The sequence below is a fragment of the Aethina tumida genome, chromosome 5 (genome assembly GCF_024364675.1).
Source record: "Aethina tumida isolate Nest 87 chromosome 5, icAetTumi1.1, whole genome shotgun sequence".
NCBI lineage: Eukaryota > Metazoa > Arthropoda > Insecta > Coleoptera > Nitidulidae > Aethina > Aethina tumida.
In genome coordinates, this window is record NC_065439.1 from 13,907,414 (window position 1) to 13,933,693 (window position 26,280).

Genomic DNA, 26,280 nt, shown 5'->3' on the forward strand with positions numbered 1-26,280 from the left:
ATGTTGTTATAATTGCAATTTTACAAGTCAATATGAGTTAACCACAAGTATCGGAAACCTTCTAATGCCAATATACGACATGGTGTTGGTCGACAATGAGTTACGACCAAAAGATATTTCTACTAAAGGAAATTCACGTTCTTTACATCCAGGCTTCTTGCAGACGTTGAAGTCATTATAAATACGTGTACCATCAGAAGAAGGTTGCATGAAGATAGAAGGTGTTTTTGATACCCTCTGTTGAACAGGAAGCATCTGGTTACTAGCAGATTTTGGGCCAACAATCAGAGATATTATGAGCAAAACATGAATCCAACTGTTAACTTTAGAGTTGGCTCTGTAACAATGTGGGGTGGAATTTCTTTAGAGACACAGACGAGGTTGTAACGGTTAATATTTTGCATTTTTTTTTATTTTAATTATTTTTGTTTTGCTGACATTCCTACGATATTAGTTTTATAGCTAGTTTAAAAGTTCTGTTGTTGATGCAGTTTATTTAATTTATACAGGAGATTACATTGTTTATTAAAACTTATAACAAATTGTAATTTGTTGGGTTATTTTATGCAAATTTCTGCCGTCGTTTATAATTAATTAAGATGTTTTTTGTTGTGTATAGTATGTGGCGAAGTTTAAAACTTCTGTTGTTAATGCAAATTTTGTTTAATTAATACTAAAGATAGCATTGTTTTTTAAAAATCATTCTAATAATATATTTATTGGAATATAATGGTATTCTGATTTTTTAAATAATTTAAATTATCCACTTTAAATAAGTGGATATGTTTTATAACGTTAAATGATTTAAGAATGACAGAAACTCTTTCTTCTATTAATAAAGTGTGAATTGTCGCAATAAATATAAAAATATTGAAATTCTTCAATATTTTATTTAGTTATTATTTAATTTGTTTCACACAGTATGTAATTATCACTATTATTTTTATTAAATCTACTTGTCATTAATATGCTGAAAATTGAAAATTGAGACAACTATCAATAAAATATTGTCATTTGATAAAATATTATTTATAATTTAATTTAATACATAAAAAATGTAGAATATCACAATTATCCTTGTTCATTCTTTTTGTTATTGATGTGGGAAGATAGATAGTATTATAACTCTTATGTTTATTAAATCTACTTGTCAATTATATGCTAAACAAATGAAAATTGGTAACAGGTAAAAATATTGGAATTTGTCAATATAATATTCATAGAATGGTTAATTAATTAATTTAATTCGGACTAACATTAAGAATTGAGAAAACTCACAGTTAATTACCTAATTAATGCATATTGAAAGTTTTTACGTCATAAAGAATGAAATAAAATGTTTTGCTTATTAATCAAGTAAAAACTGAGACAACAAATAAAAATGATTGAAATTTGTCAATATTTTATTTATTAACTCATCACTTTTCATTTCATTTCATTTGAATCACACAAGATAATACATAATATTATAACTAATATTTTTATTAAATCAGCTAATCAGTGTTATACTAAACAAGTAAAAACTGAGACAACAAGTAAAAAATATTGAAATTGGTCAATATTATTTATTAACTCCTCAGGTAAATTAATTTCGGTCAAACAAGTTAAATAAGTGATATTTTTATTAAATCTACTTCATGTGTGAAGATTAAAAACTCTCAGCTAATTATTTAATTAATGTGTATTGAATGTTTTATGTTACAAGGAAAGACCTACATGTTTTGCCTATTAGTTAAGTGAAAACTGAGGCAACAAATAAAAAAAAATTGTCAATCATATCAACAATTAAAAAATATTTGAAATTTATCAAAATTTTATTTATAACATGGTTACATAATGTAATTTAATTTAAACTAAATAATACATAATCTTATCACAATTATTATTATTTTTTACTTCTACTTATTCATGTGTAAATATTAAAAAAGTCTCAAACTCTCAAACAATTAAAATTAATGACAACAAATAAAAACTAAAACTTACTTGTCAATCATATTTTAAAGACAACTGAGGCACAAATAAAATAATATTGAAATTTGTCAATATTTTATTTTTAAAAAGGTTACTTAATTTAATTTAGTTCAAATTAAATGTTACATTATTAATTTTTTTTTAATTATTTTTGTTATTCATGTGTGAAGATTTAAAAAAACGAGTTAATTATTTAACTAATTGAAAGTTTTGAAAGAACAAGAGTTAATATTTTGCCTTTTAATCAAGTGAAAACTGAGACAATATATAGAAAAAAAATATTGAAATTAGCCAATATATTATTTATTAATTAGTTACTTAATATTATTTGAATCAAACAAGTTAACACCTCATATTATCACCCGTATTTTCATTAAACCTAGTGGTCATGTACATGACATGTATGTAGATTAAAAAACTGATAGTTAATTATTTTATTAATATGTTTTGAAAGTTCTACATTACAAATAACGAGGAAAAATGATTCATTGACTGAGCAGAAAATACTCATAAGTATTTTTATTTTACGATTGTGTAAAAATAATTTCGAATGTGTGAAGTGTGTCAATGTTAATGAATGCGAAGTTTTTAAAATAAAGACATAAAATCCATTTGTTACAATTCATTGTTTTATTTTGTTGCCATTTTGTGCTTTCAACCTGTACCGGTAATGGAGAAATGGGTCAAATTTAACGAGTACAACATTTATTTACTCCCAGCTCTATTTTATTGTTGTCAATGTTTACTTTTGTATTAGTTCGACAACGTATAATGAACGGCAGTAACCGGAAAGATCAAAGTACGTGTAGATAACGAAAAAATCGAATTAATAACTAGGACATAAAACTGAAAATATCGATATGTTATTTATTATGTGCTTACTTCATTTATTCAATATTGTGTTTGTCGAACCTACTTTTTAGGGAATGTTTGTGTAAACAATAACAGTAACGTAAAGACATAAAAGTAAAACTTTATTAACCAATTTCCAGCAAAATACATTTAAATTACACGATAACGATAAAATTAACCCTTTTTGAGCCGGGACGTGAATTTGTTGCGAACACATTTCTTGTTGTAGTTAAAGCCCTAAAACTTTGCCAAAACATGTACCATGAATAAATTTAAGGGGCATAACTACATGTTACTTTGGGCAAGTTCAACACACGGGTTAATCATGTGAGAAGATTACAAAACTCACTGTTAACTTTTCAATTAATGTATATTTAAAGTTTTATGTTACAGAGAAAGATATAAATTGTTAAATAAATCCAAAAATATTCATATTTCTCATTATATTTTCTTATTAATACTTACTTAATTTCATTTAAGTCAGACAAGAAAATACTAATAATATTAATATATTATATAATTACATAAAATAATAATATTAACATCCGTATTTTAATGAAACCTATTTGTCTTTCATGTATGAAGATTAGAAACTAACAGTAAACTATTTAATTAATGTATACGGAAAATTTTGTGTTACAAATAACAAAATTAAAACTATGATATATAAAACATAATGAAAATGATTAATATGTTATTTATTTAATTGTCATTTTCAATTGTTCATTTCATTTGAGTCAACAATAAAATATATATAAACAATATTGAAATTGGTCAATATATTATTTATTAAATCCTCAGTTAATTTAATTTCGGCCAAACAAGATAAAATAAAATATTATCAGTCATATTTTTATTAAATCTACTTGTCATTCATATGCTAAATAATTGAAAAACTGAAGCAGCAAGTAGAAAAATATTAAAATTTGTCAATATATAATTTATAAAATAAATATTTAATTTTATTTATTTCATGCAAAATGATATAAAATATCACAATTATTTTAGTCCATTTTTTTGTTATTCATGGGTGAAGACTAAAAACTGTCAATTAATTATTTAACAGAATTAACGTATATTGAATGTTTTATGTTACAAAAAACCAGATACATGTCTTGCCTATTAATTAAGTGAAAACTGAGGCAACAAATAAAAAAATCAAATTGTCAATCATATCAACAAGTAAAATATTTTATTTATAAAATTGTTACATAATTTAATTTAATTTAAACTAAATAATACATAATATTATCACAATTACATCTACTTATTCATGTGTGAAGATTAAGAAACTCTCAGACAATCGAAAACAAGGACAACAAATAAAAAATGAAATTTGTTAATTATTATTTATTATTTCATTTGAATCAAATAAGTTAATACCTAACATTATCACCATACGCTAAACAAGTGAAAACTGTGACAATAATTAAAAATAAATTTGTCAATATAATATTTATAAATTGGTTACTTAATTTCATTTAATTCAGACTAAATATTACATAAAACAATTACCATTATTTTTGTTAAATTTAGTCTACTATCTACTAAGAAAACAAATAAAAATATATATATCAAATTTGTCTATATATTATTTATTATAGTTATACAAGAGAGTAGATAACATTATCATACATATTTTTATTAAATCTACTTGTCAGTCATATGCTAAACAAGTGAGAACTGTGGTAACAAGTAAAAAATATTGAAATTTGTCAATATAATTTTTTATAAATTGGTTACTTAATTTAATTTAATTAAGACCAAATGATACATAATATAATTTCTATAAAGATAAATAAAAAAATATATATATGAAATTTGTCAATATTATTTTTATAAATTGGTTACTTAATTCAAACTAATAATACAATTCATAATATAATTTCTATTATTTTTGTTAAATTTAATCTACTATCTACTAAGACAACAAATAAAAAAATTGTCTATATATTATTTATTAACTCGCCAATTAATTTCATTTAAGTTATACAAGAGAGTATATAATATTACCATTCACAATTTTATTAAATCTATTTGTCATATGCTAAACAAGTGAAAATTGTGGCAAGTAAAATATATTGAAATTTCTCAATATATTTATAAATTGGTTAATTAACTTAATTCAGACTATATAATACGTAATATAATTACCATTATTTTTGTTAAATCTACAAGTCAATCATCAAAGGTTTTTGAAACTGAAAACTGAGACAGCAAATAAAAAATTATTTAAATTTACATATTTTTGTATTAATGTGTCACACAAGATATTTTTATTAAATTCTCTTGTCAATCATATTCTAAACAAGTGAAAACTGATGCAACAAGTAAAAAATATTGAAATTGATCAATATATTATTAACTCCTCACTCAATTTCAGTCAAACAGCACAAATAATATTGTGATCATTATTTATATTAAATCCACTTGTCAATAATTTAGTAATATTAACAAAAACACTGTTAGATATTTAACTAATGAGTATTGAAGTTTTTATGTGACAAACAACGAGAGAAAATGTTTCTTCTATTAAAACACAGACAACAAATAAAAAAATACTGAGATTTATAAATATACGATTAATTAATAGCTTACTTAATTTCATTTGTGTTGGATAAGATAATACACAATATTATTATTTATGAAATGTATGCCAATTAGATTAAAAAACTCAATTTAATAATTTAACTACTGTGTATATAAATGTTTATGTTACAAAGAAAGGGAGAAATTTTTATCTATTAGTAAATCTGAAAAAATAGCAATTAATGAATAATATATAGAAAAGTTGGAAAAATTAAATATTTTTCTGTTTTTATATTCATTAATTTCATATCGAGTTTTATAAGATAATTAAATAATCATCATTATGTTTATTGAACTTTGCGTGTTATGAAAAATACTCTTGCAAACAACAGCAGTAACGTAAGAACATAAAAGTAAAACTTTATGAACCAATTTCCAGTGAAATTCATTGTAATTATAAGATCATTACAAAATTAACCCTTGTTGGACCAGTATATGAATTTGCACATTTCTTGTTGTGGTTAAAGCCCTAAAACAATGTCAAAACATGACCCATGAATGAAATAAACTTCAGGTCAAGTTTCCCTTCAAGTCCTTATTAATCATTCACGTAAAACACCCAGTTAATTATTTAATTAATGTGTATGTAAAGTTTTACGTTACAGAGAAAGAAATGAACTGTTAAGTCCATTAATCAACTGAGAATGTGCTTTGCAGGAATCCTTTCGGTAATTATGCCATTAATCTGAAAAGACTCCGGTTTACTTTGTTGCGGATGCACAGGATAATAAATTCTGTTAAATGCAACAATTACAGCACTGTTGCTATTAGTATTTTTTGTGTGCGGAAACAATTTTTAAAGTAACGTAAAACAGCAACAGTTCTTTTTAATGGATTAGAAAAATGAACGCCATAAATTATGATGTGCAAAATAAATCGATTAGTCACGTTCACATGTCATTTCCAGTGCGATATTGTTAGTCCACCTGCTAATCTAATAAATAACCAATTGGGCGTGTAAAACTCGATAATTAATACACCCACCAATTCTCGGAATTTGAAAAAATCGGTTTAATCCCGATTAAAAACGAAGGTAGCATTACAAACGAATAGTTCCAATTAAATAAATCACTATTTGTATTCAGGGGACAATCGTCGCAAAAGCGGTAATTGCTTTTTTTTTCGGTACTCGTGTCCATGTTTGTCTTTCGATTGTGAGTTGGAACGAAACGTGTTTTTTTTTTGTCCCACTACGAAATATGAGAGTTCGCAACTTCAAATAACTTATTTAATTTATGTACTGTAAAAAAGTTTCACGTTTTAAATTACACGGAAAAGAAGCACGAAAACTTCGGGAATTTTATTAAAAAGTTATTTTGGCAGCGGCAATTTTAATCCGGACTATTGTTAAAATAAATTGCTACAAATTAATACGTACTTTTTTCAAATGATAGACGACGACTTATTGAAACAAAGGAAAGTTTTAACTGGCGAGTAAAGGGGACTACTCCCCGGACGGTATTTCTTTATTTCCGAATTATTCCGTTAAGTTCTCCACACAGTTTCAAAAATAAAAGCGCGAGAACTGCATTGAAACTCGATATGTTCGAGAAACTCTTACAAGACTGCCGTGAATTTCCATCAACAACTTTTTCAAGTGAGCGAGCAGAAATTATTATCGTAGGACTTCGTGCTTCGTTTTTATGCGGGTGAATTCGACGTTACTGCTGATGGAGTACTCTCATGAATTAAGAAATTTCCTTGCGTTGTATTATTGTTTACTTACTTTAGTGTGGGTACTGAATTGAATTTAGTTAATGAAATATACATAGTGAACAATGTTTCACTGTAGAATGGTGGCAACAAATTAAGAATGTTTATTTAAAACAATCTATTAAAAAATTCTTTTCTTTAAAAATTGTAAACATTATAATTATTATTTATTATTTTATATTTTATTATTATTGATAGACTTCCAAAAAGTAATAGAATTTATTTATTTATTTAGTATAATTTAGTGAGTTGGTAATTTAATTATGGGAGTAGTGGCTCCGCCTATTTTTGGCTATAAAAAATCGAAAAAAGCACATTAAAGAATGTTTTAATCGAGTAAAAAAGATTAAAAAATTTCTTAAAAAAAAATTAACGATTGTTATTTATTTATTTTATTTATTTTATTTATTTTATTTATTTTATTTATTTTATTATTAATTTTATTTACTATATTATATTTAATTAATATTAAAAAAACTGTTTTTTGAGCTTTTGCCTTGAAACTTTTTGGCTTTTTTTCAAATTTGTAAATATTTTAACAATAATAATATTTTCAAATATTAATAACTTAAAAAAAGTAAATATCAAATAATAACTTCTAATTTTTTTTAATGAACAGCTTTTTCGATGAACGATATTTTTAAATAAACAATATCATATAATGTATGAATTAAAAATTTTTATTTTTAACAACAATAAATAAAAACCTAACTTAAACTAAGCTAACCTAAATAAAGTTTTTATAAACTGAAATTTTATTAATTCAATTCAATTCAATTCAATTCAATTCAATTCAATTCAATTCAATTCAATTCAATTCAATTCAATTCAATTCAATTCAATTCAATTCAATTCAATTCAATTCAATTCAATTCAATTCAATTCAATTCAATTCAATTCAATTCAATTCAATTCAATTCAATTCAATTCAATTCAATTCAATTCAATTCAATTCAATTCAATTCAATTCAATTCAATTCAATTCAATTCAATTCAATTCAATTCAATTCAATTCAATTCAATTCAATTCAATTCAATTCAATTCAATTCAATTCAATTCAATTCAATTCAATTCAATTCAATTCAATTCAATTCAATTCAATTCAATTCAATTCAATTCAATTCAATTCAATTCAATTCAATTCAATTCAATTCAATTCAATTCAATTCAATTCAATTCAATTCAATTCAATTCAATTCAATTCAATTCAATTCAATTCAATTCAATTCAATTCAATTCAATTCAATTCAATTCAATTCAATTCAATTCAATTCAATTCAATTCAATTCAATTCAATTCAATTCAATTCAATTCAATTCAATTCAATTCAATTCAATTCAATTCAATTCAATTCAATTCAATTCAATTCAATTCAATTCAATTCAATTCAATTCAATTCAATTCAATTCAATTCAATTCAATTCAATTCAATTCAATTCAATTCAATTCAATTCAATTCAATTCAATTCAATTCAATTCAATTCAATTCAATTCAATTCAATTCAATTCAATTCAATTCAATTCAATTCAATTCAATTCAATTCAATTCAATTCAATTCAATTCAATTCAATTCAATTCAATTCAATTCAATTCAATTCAATTCAATTCAATTCAATTCAATTCAATTCAATTCAATTCAATTCAATTCAATTCAATTCAATTCAATTCAATTCAATTCAATTCAATTCAATTCAATTCAATTCAATTCAATTCAATTCAATTCAATTCAATTCAATTCAATTCAATTCAATTCAATTCAATTCAATTCAATTCAATTTAAATTTAATTAGTAAATTAAAAAATCGAAATTCATAATTGATATTTTTTTAAATCTTAGAGAAAGAACAGTTTTTAAAAATTTCTAATTTGTGATAACTTTAACGTCATAATTTTATGAATTTAACGTCTTTAGAAAACCAATGAAATATTTACGAAAAGTGACAAATTCCATATTTCGACAAAGTATAATACCTTTATATTTATTTACTTTTTTTGGACAAATTACTTACCTCTTTGAAATTCGAGATAATATGTTCTACTTTTTCGTATCCAATTGAAATTTATCATTTCTTTAAAATTTCAGTTTTAAGACAAACTTTCTAAGAGTATATAACTTTAAATTATATTTTCTTAAAATTATTGGAAAAATAGTATTTTTTCGGTAACTATGGTAAATTTCTAATTACATATTTGTCAAAAATATTATTAATATATCACTTTTTGAGACTGGTAATATTTATTGTTTTATTTTTTACCTTATGTACTCTTGTTGTCATTTTTGTTTCCATTCACTCCGATGACTAATTAAAAACATAATTAAATATTTATTTTAATATGTTAAAATATGTATATTATTTATCTCATAATTTGTTTTCCAACTTTCGGGTATAAAGTTTACTTAATCTATCTTAAATTGGACAGCAAGATCCTTTTATGATATAATATAATATTAGTACATTGTTAAGGTAGATTCAGTTCCTCTAATCTGTATTCAAGTAATTCAAGAGACTCCTTTGAGAGGTTCGGGTATTTTATGAGGTCGTTGAGTTATTATCGTATTCTTCATATCTTCATAGATCTCTCTGTATTATTTTCCGTTAGCGCAGGAAAACTGTTGAAAGATACTCCAGAAGCAGTATAAATTACTCTGAATTATAGATTATGATTTGTTCATTTATATCTACGATTACTATTAAACCTACTATTTACGAGACCAGTTTTTTCCCATCTTTCACAGTCACAAAAGTTAAACTTTTGTTTAACATACGAAATGTGAAGCTTGAGATTTATACTGGTCTCCCGAATGAACGCCAAAGTATGCTAGATAATAAAAAAGGGTTTTCTACTTTCTTTCAAAGTGTATTCGCCACATACATAACAAGAAATGTTTTGATTATTTATACAGTTACTCCTACTTATGAAGTCCACGGTTTTAGTTGAGTATACTACTAAATAGTAATACTAAATACTAAATGTCTCCAAAAATCTACATAAAATATTAGCCCAACAGATTGGGAGTGAATAATTTGTTTTTTAAAAACATACATAAATTACCATCAAGGAGGTATATTTTTTTCAGGTAACTATTTTATATTATGTAAAAAAGTATTTCTAAAACGTGTTTATAGTTAATGATACTGTTTCGAAAAGTGCTAAATATGACCTTTTGTTTGGACACTTATGTCAGTTTTCTATTATTTTGTCTGGAAGTACTCATAACAGTCAAAATTAATCAATTTGAGACACCCTATGTATATTTCTTGATGAAATATGTCCATTCAGATAAATTGGTTGTTGTTCTTTTGTATCCAGAAAACCACGAAACGAAATAAATTGCCGGAAATATTTGTGCCATTGTTCCGCAAGAAGAATTGCGGTCATTAATGCGGACATCGAAGCTCGACATCCGACCCATTTTCGATTGTCTCCGAATTTCTGCTTGCCATTCGAACACGAAACTCATTGCAAAAAATTCGGGAGTTTAACATCTTAACTCTCGACACCAGATGCGGCTAATCTCCGTAAAACTTTCGGATATTGTTTCCGTAAACAGCAATTACAGCCGGGTCGGTCTTAAATTGCCACACCATCGAATCGATATTCGAAATAATCATTAGAAGTGCGAATTGACGGGGTGTCGGACGGAAAGCTCCACCGTAAATATCGTCGACAATAAGCCTGCCGTTCTTCGTTCGCGTTTTATTCGCATTAAGTAGTGTTGAAATTCCCGACACGTCGGGTCGCGTTTCGTCCGATATTTACCTAACTGGCACGTTTATTCCGTTCGAATTTCTCATCGAATACATATTTCCCTTTGCATTTATCCTTTCCCGTCTTGCGACATGTGTACGATTTCGGTGGAGAAGGAAGTTGGAGAAAAATAAGGGCGTCTTCTGACCCAGTCTGGTCTAATCTTTCGGGGAGTGTGACGATTTTAAATTGCAATTTAACTTTTAATTTATGAAATGCGCAGACCGAATGCAAATTTTTATGGGGATTTGCATAATTCACAATTTGTTTGAGAAAATTTCTTTAATTAATCCCGTTTAATTAGTTGTCATGTCTTGCGTTAATTAAACACGATTTAATTATTATTATGAGGAAGTTTTATTAAATGTGAATAATAGGGGAGAATTTAATTTAAACTAGGTTAAACCTAGTTGCGTATATTGTAGTGCATTTTAGGAAAATTTATTATTCCATGTAACCACATTAAAGTTAAAGTACTGGTCCAGATTAATGGCTGAATTACTAAAAGGAATTTCGTGGATTCTTCCCACTTAAGTTAATATACATACTCTTAGAAAATATAACATCATGGTCTAATCTGACAAATCACAATCTGAGTTAAAAAAATAATAAGTACTTCAAATTTGTGACCAGGTACACAAGTGCAATATTAAGGAAAATATAAATATTTTTTTCCTGAAGCTGAAGTTTCTCCTAAAGAAAATACAACTCATCAAATTTAAATTACAAAAATTTTCTCATGTTCCTGTAAATTTTGGTCCAGAGGGTAGATTCCGGAGTGCTCTCCTGTTTTTGTCGCCATATTTTTTACCTCATTAATATTTTTTTAAAGTACCAAGTTTTTTTATATATTTTTGCACAGTTTAGAAAAAAAGATACTCTTGATTTATTTTTTGAAGAAAGTTAAACTGATTTCCATATATTTATGTTTCTATTTGTATTTGTAAGCAGATACCACTGAAATAATATACTCAAATTCTAAATATGTCGATAATTTATTAACTCTGGGCAAATGTCATGAAAGTACTACTGTAAACACAAAGGCTTTTTCTCCAATGAGCGTTTACGTTAAACAGTTACGTTTGTCATAAACTAATACATGGGCTGCAAATATACCACGCGACAGAAGACATTATCTTTGATATATTCATGACAGTGCTCCTTCTTATTTTAATCGATAATGTTGTCAGTCAACAAAATTTTCTAAATCTATGGTTTGGCCGTCCTATAAATTGGCCTCCAAGGTCACCAGACCTTAATCCGATGCTACTTAATAATGAGAACAATGACATCAAAGAACTGAAAATACATTTTATGAAAAATGTGTATGAAAATTATGTTAATTAATTTAATAAAAAGATGTAATAAATGTTTTTCTCATTTTTTAATTATCAAAACTAATCAAAAGTAACTTAGCATACCTACTTGGTTTTCTATTGTATGAACATCATTTTAAAGATTAAATGGCTATAATAGTTAAAATTGATCAAGGTTATCTTTCTTCCTCTAAATTGGGTAAATAATATAAAAAACTTAATAGTTTTAGAAAATATTTAATAGTCTAGAAAATAGGGCAAAAAAAGGAGAAACTCTTAACTAATTATGGATGGAGATAATTCATTATCTATTTCATAAAAAATAAAAATTTTTATTTAAGAAATATCATTAAATATGTTATATCAATATAAAAAAAATAAAATAAATATATTAAATTCAGTTGTTAATTATTTGGTTATAGTTATATACAAGAAGACACAACTAATGACGTACAATATAAATAACATATATATTAAGAAGAAACACAGAAAAAAATACAGACCTTCAATATTTAAAACTAAATTCTCAAATTCAATATTCAATTATAAACCTGCTGAAAAATATTAAATCCTAATACTAAATAGAGGAAATTTTTCTTTTTTTAAAGTGGGGGAATGCTTTTACGCACACTCAGCACCGAGTGCTGAGTAGTGTGGGGCTGGCCATAAGGGCCTACCCACCAAACCTAAATAAATAGAGGAAAAATTGATTAAAAAGATATATATTTCGGAACAAAAGACAACTTAGAAATTGTTATTCTATCAAAACTTAATTTTTTATGAACATTTTCAAAATTCATGATTTAATGAAAAATTGAAAATATTTATTAAAAAACTATTAAAATCAGTACGTATTGTGATTGGAATACGAATATTTAATGTCTTACAAAGATATATGTTGCACATTTTATAATATTTACTTATCTACGAGTTTAAAAATTTAGAAGTAAATAAGAAATTATTGTTAGTCTTAAAACTCCGACAAGGGGTATGAAAAAATTGTAAAATACCTTTTTGGTACAAAAAATGTAAATAGAAATTTTCTGTACGATCAAGTAATGGTGAGATATGATTTTTACATATGGGACTGAAAATTATGAACTCATCTTTGTAGAGCATTTTTAAAGGTATCTAGAAACTAATTTTTTAAAGTCGGAAAATTTTGGTTATGGTTTGGTTTGAAATATAAATTAATGTGGCTGCATTAACTTCAGGAGAAACATGATTTTTTTCATTATTGGATGTGTTCTATTTATCAAATTTTGGCCACCTATTTTAGAAACACCCTGTATTTTGAAATTGGTTATAAAAGAGTTTTCGTGCTACACTTGAGCATTAAATTTATCTAATCTAAACACAGATCAGGATTGATTTCCCTTCACTTTGTTGTGGTTAAAGGATCCTTTCATTCAGTTCAAATGTTAGTATGAAGGCGTCCAAATTTTAATCATTTAAGTGAGTTTGATAGAGGGTGAATTATTAGCTTAAAAGAGCCAAGAGGCGTTTGTAAATTTTGCCAATCGGATGAACAGGAGTCGAAGCACTGCCTGGAATTATTACAGAGGAAGATTGTGAATGACGTGCGACAAACGATCGTCAAGAGCGCCCATTGAACATTAGCACTAAGACCTCTTTGTAGTCACCATTACAATTGACAATTAGTGGTTTACAAAAGAAGGAAGATTTCTTTCAATGTTAAGTGTTTATCGCCTTTTGTGCTTGTCTTATGATCCCCAGATTGTGTTACATCTGACATTGTAACATCGTCACAACTTGGAGTGGTGTAGAAGTCGTCAGTTTTAAGATATGGAATGGATGAGGTCGTCTTCACTGATGAAATCCTTACATTGGTCAGAAGCTAACATGATGTAATCCACAATTTTTTGTCTATACGAGTTATGATTATCAACTATATTTGACGTGTTATATTAGGACCTTTCAAGATTCAGTTTTCCAAAAAAATAATGGTCAACTTTATATGTCGAGGATTACTTTGGGGTGTTTTCGACATTCGAAAGTAAATCTCCGGTCTTATCATCGATTAAACATTATTGACCACTTGATTATATATAATGTCTAAATCATCATATTTAAAATTAAAGTTATATCAGTATTTTAGCATTACTCTCTATTCTCAAAAATTAATGAAATTTAAATACTAAATATACGTATGTTCTATTTTCTATCTCAGGAGTATACTAAACTTTCCACTGTTTAATGGAACCAAAACTGATTAAGCTTGTAAGTACAAGTCTACAACAATTAATTAATTAACTGAAACCTTTTTGCAATTACACATGTTAACGTCACGCATTTACAACTTTGTACATGTTTTGGTAAAGTTTACGAGCCTCAACACCAAGAAATAATGTGCCGACAATAAATTCACACTATTCAATTTGAAAAGTCGCCAGTAAATCCAACAGTTTGGTCGCATTAATACTGATCATAACACTATTAAAATGAAATTTAGCTTGAAATTTTCTGTTGGATTTACGAGTCCATAAACTCCGCATTACATTCATGTCCCCGTTTTATGTTCATGTTCTCAAACTTGCGAAGTTATTGCGTCTATTACGTTTGATCACTTGCAATTTGACTCAAATTTTCGACTTTGTATGAATCTTATCATATTAAATTGTTACCACCATTACGAACCATAATCCCCCATAAAATTAATCACCTAAACTCACCTGATACTTGAACCACCGACTAAAAATTAATTAAACCGTCAGTTCAAAGGAATCAAGCTCCGATAATTTCGTTAAGAAATGCCTGCCCGCAAATTTTCCCTAATCCCGTTAATTGGTAACATCTAAACCGGAGGATCACAAACAGAAACAGGTTGGTGGCAATTTTTCCTCGTACGGCATCGCAATTTGATACACAAAAGACACACGTGAAGTCTTTGAATTCAATTTATATTCGTGGACCCGCAAATAAATCCCCCGTTTACGTTTTGTTGTGGAAACGGTATAAAGTCGGTGATTTATCTTTTAAAAACGTACGGTTATTAATTGAACAGTTTGATTTAGAGTGCAATAATTCAGGGGTAGGATTTAGTTGGTACGTTGGCTATTTAACTTTTTCTAAATTGAACGAAATCAATTGATTTGCGGGATCGATATTTTACGCTTTAATATATTTACATTGAGGTTTGTTTAATGTGTAAATAAACGGCAGATAAGTGTATCAATATGGTAACAATAAAACTACACTATTCATTAAAACTATCCTGGGACAATATTATTAATAAATAATTTATTGGTGGGATTATAATTTGATTTGGGGGATATAAACTGTTACTGTTGGGTACAATAATAACTCTCTTCTTATTTCGTGTTTCATAATAAAATTGTCTTTTAGAAATTCGATATACGCTTTATTAAATGTTTCTCTTTGTCATTCCATTTTATTCTTTGTAAGCTTTAACCTAAGACAACATGAAAATGTATTTATTAACTTTTTTTCATTATACCTATTCAGTATTTAATAAAAATATTTAAATTGGTTTTATTTGTCCAACTTCCAGTTTATTTTATGTATTGTGACAGTAATAACTAAATATATTTCTTTGATGTTGTTAAATAAATATTGAAGCATTTTGATGTTGTGGGAATGTACATCAAACAAATTTTAATTAAAAAACAATCGGGTTTACGTAGCAAAATTTGCCAAGCAAATAATACAAATAATTTGTAATGAAAAAAAAAAAGAAATGTTCCAGTGTTGGAAATTTAGTATGTGGAATATAAAATAATTATTTCAAATTGATAAAATTAAGGCACAACAATTTGCCTCCAATAAACTGATATGGACATTTTTCAGTTCAACTCGATTACTTTTAAAGTTTTTGCCGTAAACACGGCAATTAAACGTATAATTTGGATGAATGCAAAAATTAAATTTCTAGCACTTCATAAAATGTACCACCGTAATGTTTTTAATTAAGCCGCCAATTAACATTTTTAAAATGTTTTAGTAAATTGAATTTTACAAAACAATTTATTAAAAGCGCTTTGATACAAAATTGGATTATCGATTAAAAATGTAAAATAAAAGCTTCAAGTAATCTTTACCGGAGTGTTATCAAAGTTTAATTAGTACGTCGAGATTAAAAGAAACGGCCGGATTAAATACGAACTTCAGATTATCTTTAATCCTTAACATTTAATAAATATTAATATTATTTTTTTTTAGCTTTACTGAGGCATTTGAAGAGTTTATTAGTTTAAAATATGCGAATACGTTTTTGTTTAATGGTATAAATAAAACATGTTTTTGTTTATTTATTTATTTTTTTGGATAGATAAAATTTTATTTTAATTGCTTTTATTCTAAATAACATATTTCTATTTCCGACAATTTGAATCGTTGAAAACATTAATTAAATTTTGTTTCGTGATTTATATTATTTTCATCAATTATTTTTGTTTGTTTATTGTTATTTTTTGTTAAGTATTTAATTAATTGTTGTTTTTTAACATATAATATTTTTCGTTGAACGTTTGCTGCTGATTTATTGTTTATTTTATTATGTACCGGAAAAAAATTACGTTTTTACATATTACATAACATATTTGAATTAAATTGTAAATATTATTTATAAATTTTGTATACTTTTTTCTAATTATGCTTTATTTATTTTTTCATTATAAATAAAGTTGCCAAACTCTTACAAATTACTAATGATGACCCGGAGGAGAAGTCGGAGTTATTTACACAATCTGCGTTGTAGACTCACTTTTTATTTTCTCATCCATTTCTACAGTGTTTTAAATGTAAGGTAAAAATTTAAAAGGGCAATTCTTGAGTACATTTTAAGATAAAAGGTAAACTTAAGATATTTTAATAAAATTTAGTAGCAAAGTAATAAATTCGAAGAAGAAATTCGTTTTTTTATCATATTTTAACACGTCAGAAAATCAATCAAATTTTGAACAATCTAGGAAGACTTTTTTGTAAATCATACAATTTATTTCTTCTTTTTCAAATATATTACCTGACTTTTAACATTCTTATTATAAGAGGAAGTGAAAAGGCATCTTTGTCACTACAAAGATGATTTGATCTCTATCAAATTTGCACAAAAGTGATCGAGAAATATAAAAATAATTTTTATTACGAGAGAAATTGAGGCGTATCATATAGGCGTTTAAAAATATTTAATTTGAATCCTGTACGAACATAACAGGGGAGAAATAAGAAAATTTTATACATAAGCATGGTAACTGTATCAAATTTCATTAAGATATCCAGAGAATTATTAAAGATATTATAAAAAAATATTTTTTTCAAAAATTTGTCGTTTATATTTAAAAATTTAAGAAATTTAGACCATACTTCAAAATTTACATTATTTTTGAAACATTACATGGGGTTTAAAACATTTGTTGTCTGTCGAAGAATTGAATTACACTACAGATTTTATTTTCTCATGTTCCTCTATTAATGATATTTTCTCCTAATTAAAGCCACAGAAAAGGCAACTTGCTTTCGCAATGAATTTGGAGAAGTTAAGTGAAGGTGTCGGACGAGCCTAGCCTAAGCGCCTGCCTCAAGCGTGTATCAATGGAATCATTAAGCAATATCTCAATCAAAATCCTCGTGTTAGTCATTAAACTGCAAACATCCATTGAAAGATACTCCATCCAATGAATTTCATCAAAAAGTTGTACAAATAGATTCCACTTAAATTAACAGATGATAACAAATTCATGCGTTTGATAATTGCCAATTCTCCCCATAAAAGCACCACAAATGAACCTTCTGTTGTTTATGACAATTATTTAGTCTTGACAATAAGTTGAAAGTGGTAATCCTGGTAGAAGAATACTTAGAAAGGTCTTCTGGGATCTTGATGGTTGTATGATTGGATGTGTGAGTAGATTCTTAATTTATTTGTTGTTCAGCTACATAAAATACCCCAACTATCGATCGGAGTAAAATATTTCAAATGTTTAATGTCTCACAAAATGTAGTACTAGTGTAGATAATGCCAATATACGACATGGTGGTGGTTGGTAACTAAATTAGTCACAATGAAAAAGGTATCAATATTTAAAATGTAAACAGATATTTTTTTAAATAACCATGTATAATCTTGTACGCATTATTTACACAACACAATACATTTTAATATTACAAAAAATTTTTTTATTTTTTTAATATCTGTAGAAAAACTAAAATAATGAAATTTATCATAAAATGCTTCTGAATAGACTCGTTTTTGTCTAAGATCAAATGTGTGTGACTGTGACTGAGAGAAGAGCTTTTGTAGAAGTATCTGTAATGGAGCAGTATAATTTCAAACCAACGTGAAGTTCCTTACGTCCTTCACGGTTACTTGACGGCCAGGTGATACATTGTTGATATTTTGCAACCTATCGTGATACCTTTCATAAATCAATATGGACCAAATTTTACAACAAGAGAATACAAGACCACACACTGTCAGAGTTGTTCAAAATTTCTTTAAAGAGCATAATATGGGGGTTTTGGAATAGCCATCGAATAATCCCGATATGAATCCGATGGAGCATTTTTGGGACATTCTAAGGCGACACATAAGAAATCTGGAACCCGAGAATGTAAATGTAATGTTAAATATAGGGGTATTTTTAACTTTTCGGCATTTTATAAAGCTACACAAATTTGAATATTAGCCCAAATTTCCATTTTAGTTATGCCCTTTACTATGATTATATTATGTCAAATTTATTATTAAATTATTTTTATACGGGTGTTGGCCATAAATGATCAAAATTTCATTTCTATATATTTATTAAATAAAAAGTTATAATCACTTTTCGAAGTGCGACTAATTTTGCTACGATCAGAAGACTTTATAGTTATCTGATTATTTCTGCGACATAAAATAGCATATTCTCTACGTTCAGACTTCGTGCAGAGTGTATGTCCGTCTACCAACAGAAGAAAGTTGCATGAAATTGGTCCAGAAGACATTTTCGACATCTTTTGTTAAACAAGGTTCATCGAATTGTTCGCATCATTTGGACATGGTGTAAACGTGGTGAGAGATATCAGAAGGCAAACAAGGCTCCAACTGTTGCTTTAGGTAGTTTTTTAACAGTGTTAAACCGAGAAACTTTGAATGCTCGACGATAAATTTGGCGTTATAAAGTTACGACATTACTCAGATGTTGTGTCCTCCGAGTTCACCAGACTGCAATCCCAATGTACACGTATCGCCTTCAAGGACAAATTTATACTAAATCACCAACCTCAAAATTTAGAGAAGAAAGGCAAATTTTATTGGTTCAATAATTTTGAGTATGCAGAGAATGATGGAAGCTGTCCGTAGAGCAAGGGGGATCGATCATATACTAATTGAAAAGGTGTAGCAGACATTAAGTTTTTTATTTATTTTAATTATTTTTGTTTCATTAATTTCCCAAGGAATCTGGTGATGGTAATAACTTTTGTTAATGCAATTTAGTTTAATTTATGCAGGATTTTACAATGTTTACTCTAAAACTTATTTTGCTATTGAAGTTAAAACAGAAGTGGACCGTTCCATAAACCCATAAATTTTTCTCGTGGCATCAATTTGCTTGTGCAACACATTGAAGAAAGTTATTTTACTTTAAAGCTACACGTTTAAAACTTAAATAATATTAAAGCGTTGACGAACATTTGACATACTTTTGTGCGAACCTATCGGAATATTTTTTACGAAAAAAACCGCCTCGACAAATTTAATTTAAGTTTGAAAATTAATTTCAAGAAGTCAGATTCCAAATTCAAATTATCCTATTACATTGTCAAAACGGCGGATGCTGCGAGGTCGCCAGATGTTTTATATTCGGACAATGTTTATGTGCTTTATGAATCGCATAACGCAAATATGCGTTATATTCAGAACGTCGAACAATATTTCACGCAACCACCGAAAACATGTTATTTTCGTATTTTCGCATTAGCCGATTTGCTAAACGGTAACGGCTTCGCGCCGAATAAAATAACACTCCACAACGCTCTTATCTAGGTGCAAGGATTAAAAAACAAATAAAGGAAAAAATAGGGGAGAATGCAAGGCAAAACAGGATCGCGTGCACCGCAATTTTCACCGTAAAGTTCATTGTATCGTAATGTCCGACGTCGACACGATCAGAAAATTTAATTACGTACAAATCATTTCGGTTCAATAAAAACGTGACGAGTTATTCTTAACCAGCTTAGTGCGCAACAATAAGTTAACGGGGGGTTATATTAATCTCGACGCGCAAAATATTAAAGCGCAAAGTTCATCTGGCAGGATTAAATCCTCATCGGCGCGAAGAAATGTCCTTCCTTGCGGATTTTCTTTTGTTTTGTAACGCTATTTAAAGACGTTTGAATGGGACAATTAAAACGCCTAAAGTTGGAAGACTCGCGTTACGTTGGAACTTTTCCCTCGGAAAAAATCGGGCCGGTGACAAATTAACAATGTTCGGACTGAATGTGACTGTTAAAAATTTTATTAGGTAAATAAGCGGAACGGAAAGTACTTTTTTTCTGGAGCGTTTACTTAATTTCATTCCTTTTAATGAACAATATTTTTGAATTAATTAGCCTTTAAAGGCCCCTCAAAGCGGCAATAATTGACTTTTAAATGTGACATGAATAATTAATTTTATATAAAATTAATATGCGTAATTTATTATCGGTGGATAATTACAAAAAGTATTTCAATTAGGCCAAATTAATTTTTAATTATCATGTATATAATGAGTCGACATAATTTTGAATTGACATATTGCAACAAAATAAACGATTTTATATTAATATTTTTAAATATTTATGTAACGTTTCATATTTATTTCTACATTTTATTTGAGTACCAAAATATATAGACAATTTTATATAGTAAATATTTTTCAACTAATAAATAATCTCCAAATTAAATCAATAAATATGTGTATATTTTATATCGAATTGTTATGGCCAAAATTAATTGAAATAACACAATTTATAATGTAACGCTTCAAATAAACATTTTATTTATTTATTTTCATTTCCCTAAACAAATTCATGAGTTTATTACTTTGTCGTTTCGAAGTTTCATATTTCATTGTTCTATTATTTCAGAGTTTCATAATTTCGTTGTTCAGTTACATAGTTTTGAATTTTCGTAGTTTCGTAGTTTCATATTTCATTGTTCTATTATTTCAAAGTTTCATAATTTCGTTGTTCAGTTACATAGTTTTGAATTTTCGTAGTTTCATAGTTTCATAGTTTCATAGTTTCATAGTTTCATAGTTTCATAGTTTCATAGTTTCATAGTTTCATAGTTTCATAGTTTCATAGTTTCATAGTTTCATAGTTTCATAGTTTCATAGTTTCATAGTTTCATAGTTTCATAGTTTCATAGTTTCATAGTTTCATAGTTTCATAGTTTCATAGTTTCATAGTTTCATAGTTTCATAGTTTCATAGTTTCATAGTTTCATAGTTTCATAGTTCATAGTTTCATCGTTCATGGTTTCATAGTTTCATAGACCACAGCTCATGATTTCATAGCTCGTAGTTCATAGTTCATATCTTACAGTTCCTAGTTCGTAGTTTGTAGTTCGTAGTTTGTAGTTCGTAGTTCAAAGTTCCTAGTTCGTAGTTCGTTATTCATAGTTCATAGTTCATGATTCATGGTTCATGGTTCATAGTTCATAGTTCATAGTTCATAGTTCATACTTCATACTTCATACTTCATAGTTCATAGTTCATAGTTCATAGTTCATAGTTCATAGTTCATGGTTCATGGTTCATGGTTCATGGTTCATGGTTCATGGTTCATGGTTCATGGTTCATAGTCCATAGTGCATAGTTCATAGTTCATAGTTCATAGTTCATAGTTCATAGTTCATAGTTCATAGTTCATAGTTCATAGTTCATAGTTCATAGTTCATAGTTCATAGTTCATAGTTCATAGTTCATAGTTCATAGTTCATAGTTCATAGTTCATAGTTCATAGTTCATAGTTCATAGTTCATAGTTCATAGTTCATAGTTCATAGTTCATAGTTCATAGTTCATAGTTCATAGTTCATAGTTCATAGTTCATAGTTCATAGTTCATAGTTCATAGTTCATAGTTCATAGTTCATAGTTCATAGTTCATAGTTCATAGTTCATAGTTCATAGTTCATAGTTCATAGTTCATAGTTCATAGTTCATAGTTCATAGTTCATAGTTCATAGTTCATAGTTCATAGTTCATAGTTCATAGTTCATAGTTCATAGTTCATAATTCATAGTTCTTAGTTCAGTTCATAGTTCATGGTTCATAGTTCGTACTTCGTACTTCGTAGTTCGTAGTTCATACTTCATAGTTCATAGTTCATAGTTCATAGTTCATAGTTCATAGTTCATAGTTCATAGTTTCATAGTTCGTTGTTCGTTGTTCGTTGTTCGTTGTTCGCAGTTCGCAGTTCGCAGTTCGTAGTTCGTAGTTCGTAGTTCGTAGTTTGTAGTTCGTTCTTCATAGTTCATAGTTCACAGTTGTTCATAGTGCACAGTTCATAGTATGATAATTTCACAGTTACATAGTTTCATAGTTTCAAGTTTCATAGTGTCATAGTTTCATTGTTTTATAGTGTCATAGTTTCATAGTTTAGTTTCATAGTTTCATAGTTTCATAGTTTCATAGTTTCATAGTTTCATAGTTTCATGGTTTCATGGTTTCATGGTTTCATGGTTTCATAGTTTCATAGTTTCATAGTTTCATAGTTTCATAGTTTAGTTTCATAGTTTCATAGTTTCATAGTTTCATAGTTTCATAGTTTCATAGTTTCATAGTTTCATAGTTTCATAGTTTCATAGTTTCATAGTTTCATAGTTTCATAGTTTCATAGTTTCATAGTTTCATAGTTTCATAGTTTCATAGTTTCATAGTTTCATAGTTTCATAGTTTCATAGTTTCATAGTTTCATAGTTTCATAGTTTCATAGTTTCATAGTTTCATAGTTTCATAGTTTCATAGTTTCATAGTTTCATAGTTTCATAGTTTCATAGTTTCATAGTTTCATAGTTTCATAGTTTCATAGTTTCATAGTTTCATAGTTTCATAGTTTCATAGTTTCATAGTTTCATAGTTTCATAGTTTCATAGTTTCATAGTTTCATAGTTTCATAGTTTCATAGTTTCATAGTTCATAGTTTCATCGTTCATGGTTTCATAGTTTCATAGACCACAGCTCATGATTTCATAGCTCGTAGTTCATAGTTCATATCTCACAGTTCCTAGTTCGTAGTTTGTAGTTCGTAGTTTGTAGTTCGTAGTTCAAAGTTCCTAGTTCGTAGTTCGTTATTCATAGTTCATAGTTCATGATTCATGGTTCATGGTTCATAGTTCATAGTTCATAGTTCATAGTTCATAGTTCATACTTCATACTTCATAGTTCATAGTTCATAGTTCATCGTTCATGGTTCATGGTTCATGGTTCATGGTTCATGGTTCATGGTTCATAGTCCATAGTCCATGTAGTTCGTAGTTTGTAGTTCGTAGTTCAAAGTTCCTAGTTCGTAGTTCGTTATTCATAGTTCATAGTTCATGATTCATGGTTCATAGTTCATAGTTCATAGTTCATAGTTCATAGTTCATAGTTCATAGTTCATAGTTCATAGTTCATAGTTCATAGTTCATAGTTCATAGTTCATAGTTCATAGTTCATAGTTCATAGTTCATAGTTCATAGTTCATAGTTCATAGTTCATAGTTCATAGTTCATAGTTCATAGTTCATAGTTCATAGTTCATAGTTCATAGTTCATAGTTCATAGTTCATAGATCCTAGTTCGTAGTTCATAGTTCATAGTTCATAGTTCATAGTTCATAGTTCATAGTTCATAGTTCATAGTTCATAGTTCATAGTTCATAGTTCATAGTTCATAGTTCATAGTTCATAGTTCATAGTTTCATAGTTCGTTGTTCGTTGTTCGCAGTTCGCAGTTCGTAGTTCGTAGTTCGTAGTTTGTAGTTCGTTCTTCATAGTTCATAGTTCATAGTTCACAGTTGTTCATAGTGCACAGTTCATAGTATGATAATTTCACAGTTACATAGTTTCAAGTTTCATAGTTTCATAGTTTCATAGTTTCATAGTTTCATAGTTTCATAGTTTCATAGTTTCATAGTTTCATAGTTTCATAGTTTCATAGTTTCATAGTTTCATAGTTTCATATTTTCATAGTTTCATAGTTTCATAGTTTCATAGTTTCATAGTTTCATAGTTTCATAGTTTCATAGTTTCATAGTTTCATAGTTTCATAGTTTCATAGTTTCATAGTTTCATAGTTTCATAGTTTCATAGTTTCATAGTTTCATAGTTTCATAGTTTCATAGTTTCATAGTTTCATAGTTTCATAGTTTCATAGTTGCATAGTTTCATAGTTTCATAGTTTCATAGTTTCATAGTTTCATAGTTTCATAGTTTCATAGTTTCATAGTTTCATAGTTTCATAGTTTCATAGTTTCATAGTTGCATAGTTTCATAGTTTCATAGTTTCATAGTTTCATAGTTTCATAGTTTCATAGTTTAGTTTCATAGTTTTATTATTTCATAGTTTCGTATTATAATTTCAAAGTTTTATATTTTCATAGTTTTACAGTATAGCATATGGTAGCTTCAATTACTTATAAATATTTTTAAAATTTTCAATGAAGTAATTATTAATTAATTATATTTTGTAAAATTAATTTAATATAATATCACAATAATAAACATAATAAAACCCAGTCTACTAAATAATAATAATATATAGTATAATAAAAAATAAAATAATAGAATAATACATTATTTTAATTTATAAAAACTTTAAACAGAAAAGATTTTTTTCTGAAACAATTGAATTCCTTACCTTGTCAACAAAACAGGCAAAAAACGTTTAAAATACCATGCACAAAAAGTCACCACAAAATCCAATAGAAAAACTACCCTCAACTTCCCCGAAGAGAATTCAAATTAGTGCGCGTCGCAATTCACCCCGTCTATAGAATGTGTGGAATCGTGCGTTCCGTCCGTTCGGTGCGAAGTGTCGGCGTCGACTGGCGCCGCGACGCTCCACACGTCGATCCCGCACCTAAACAACCGCGGGCATTCATCACCAAATCGTGGTGAACACTTTTGCCTTCAACATTTCCGGGGCTTTCTTCTAATTTTTGTTTGTTCGCCGCCCGTTTTTGCTGACAAGGGGTTGTTTTCAGTGGAGGAAGTCACGGGTTTCGAGGGTCCCATTGTTAATTTCACACTGGCACACGCACAAGATCCGCGCCACAAAGCGATGTTTAATATTCGAGAGTCGTTTTTCAAGTGGATTTGTGGCGGTACTGGAGAAAAAAATCGGAGGACAATGTTAATATTCTGCAAAAAATTGAAAATTTACATTAACGATCGGTTATGTTTTTTCTTCCGTTACTTTGGGGGTTGTAATTTAAAAAATTACTTTCTTGTAAATTCCAAGATTGAGATAAAAATTAATAAATTAATACGGCCATAAATATTGATAACCCACTAAGAAAAAGTAACAGCCAATTTATTCCCCCAAAAATGAACAGAACTCATTAATAATCATTTAAATCTTATTGTGCAAACAAAAGGGATTTTTTGCCGTGATTCAAACTCGAAGAATGATTAAGTGAAACAACAGACGACAAACTAATCCGACCGCGAAATTTTTAACGGTTTCGATTTGCATTTTAAATTGTTAATTTGCGAAATTGAAAACTACGTGGAAAACAAGTTATTGTGTAAGACGACACAAAAGATGCGGAACGCGTAATTTCGAGTTGTGTGTAATTCAATTTTGGGCTCGTCTGTGAATAATGATTATAATAATTAGTAGTTGCCAGTGCCCCGACGGGATAATTACCCCATTCTAGTCGGACGTTTTCAAACAATTATTTTCTAATTTTGTGGGGTTTTAAGCCGCGTTTTAATGTGGCGAATTAATTTTTAAAATTAATATTTTCGTTTCGGCTTAAACTAACAAACAGACGCCGAAACATACACAGAATTTCTGAAACAAACTGTTTCAAACAATGAACGAATTTCCTAATTTGTACCAACTGCGAAACTGTGAAACTACGAAACTAGTCGCTTA

At 27.7% G+C, this 26,280-nt stretch overlaps 1 protein-coding gene across 2 annotated transcripts in view; it reads right to left on the bottom strand.

Moving 5' to 3' along the window:
- Positions 1-25,182, bottom strand: part of LOC109602533 (5-hydroxytryptamine receptor 7-like) — a 152,976-nt gene extending 127,794 nt beyond the window's left edge. For both annotated transcript variants that reach the window (XM_049968102.1, XM_049968099.1), the window contains exon 1: positions 25,039-25,182. The gene's annotated coding sequence lies outside the window, so the exon portion shown is untranslated. The remainder of the gene's footprint in view (positions 1-25,038) is intronic.
- Positions 25,183-26,280: the final 1,098 nt, after the last annotated feature.